Source organism: Gekko japonicus, unplaced genomic scaffold (assembly GCF_001447785.1).
Source record: "Gekko japonicus isolate JY-2015 unplaced genomic scaffold, Gekko_japonicus_V1.1 scaffold4159, whole genome shotgun sequence".
NCBI classification, from domain to species: domain Eukaryota; kingdom Metazoa; phylum Chordata; class Lepidosauria; order Squamata; family Gekkonidae; genus Gekko; species Gekko japonicus.
The window spans coordinates 10129-11429 of record NW_015166559.1 but is presented as its reverse complement, the minus strand read 5'-3'; the positions used below and the strand labels follow the sequence as shown (position 1 = coordinate 11429).

The window sequence follows — 1301 nt, the reverse complement described above, 5'->3', positions numbered from 1 at the left end:
TACTGTCTCCAGTGTCAGTGGTGCCTTTGAAGGGAAAAGGCTCCTTCTCTTTTGCGAGCTGGTAACTCTACTCCTAAGAAAGTATCTACATTTCCAAGAGCCTGTTGTACTCCTCTACCCTTCTCCAAGTTTTATTTTTAAAAACCACTTCCCCTTCCCAGCGGGTATCTATTTCTCTCCATATTACTTATGTACATCAATGGCAGAGTCACTGTAGGATTGGGGCTGGTGGCACTCTAGTGTCCCTGCCTGTAGCCAGAGGCATGCTGATTCATTTTCAGACAATCTACTACTACTACCACTACTACTACTATGAGGAGGAGGAAATTGGATTTATACCCCGCCCTTCACTACCCGAAGGAGTCTCAGAGCGGCTTACAAACTCCTTTCCGTTCCCCCTCCCCACAACTAAGAGGAAATGCACCCTGCACATACCTAGAGATATTCTCTTTTTCATCCTTACAGGTGCCTGCTTCAAGACTGAGTCCTGGTATTCATTTCTGTCCTAGTCTAGCTTTAACAGACTAAAAGAATTTTTGGTGCTAGTCTCACCTCCACCATGTCTTCAGACTCCATCCCAAATCTGCAATAGGACTGACCTACCTAACAGGGTGGTTGTGAGGAAATAATGCCCCCAAATTTCCAGGAATGTCTCAACCTGGCGTTGGCAACAATTACAAAGAGTGGCATGACAGATATTTGTAAAATTATGGGTATTTGTGAAGAAACTTATACAGGGAGAATGTTTTCTTTCTTTTGTAAAGCTGGAATATAAAAGTCACCAGGTGGAGTCTGGAATTATATTCCTGGTGGCAGCGACAGATACTTTGAGCGAGAGAAAGAAACAACAAGAAATTTAACGCTACATCACACCTAACCACACAAAATAAGAGAGAGGTACCGTCTCACGTGGTGGCAGAGGTAGGATAAAACATTCTGAGGAAGGGAAAAGACTCAAGGGATATAAAACATTCTGAGGTGAAGGACTTGTCCCAAAGGATAGAAAATCCTGGGAAGAAAGAAAACTCTGAGAGAAAGATTGCTGAGGAGATTTAATGTTCAATTGAATTCTATGAGGGAAATAGAATTGTTACAAGAAGGGGAACTTATGATACTCACGGGGGGGGGAGCTCCATGTGGAGGAGAAGGAAGCAGCCGCAGGTGAGCCTTCTCCCCTTCTCCCCCGCCCCTCCCGCACCAACGGCGAGGCCCGCGCAGCTCCCAGCCACTGGGCCCACAAAGTCTTCTCCCTCCTCCCCCCCGGCACCGAGGCCTGAACTTGGGCCGCCAAGCCTTCTCCT

At 46.5% G+C, this 1301-nt stretch overlaps 1 protein-coding gene across 1 annotated transcript in view; it reads left to right on the top strand.

Moving 5' to 3' along the window:
• LOC107111386 (neural cell adhesion molecule L1-like) overlaps window positions 1–1301 on the top strand; it is a gene marked incomplete at its 3' end in the record, with an annotated part of 97915 nt that overhangs the window by 89707 nt on the left and 6907 nt on the right. The window lies entirely within an intron of this gene.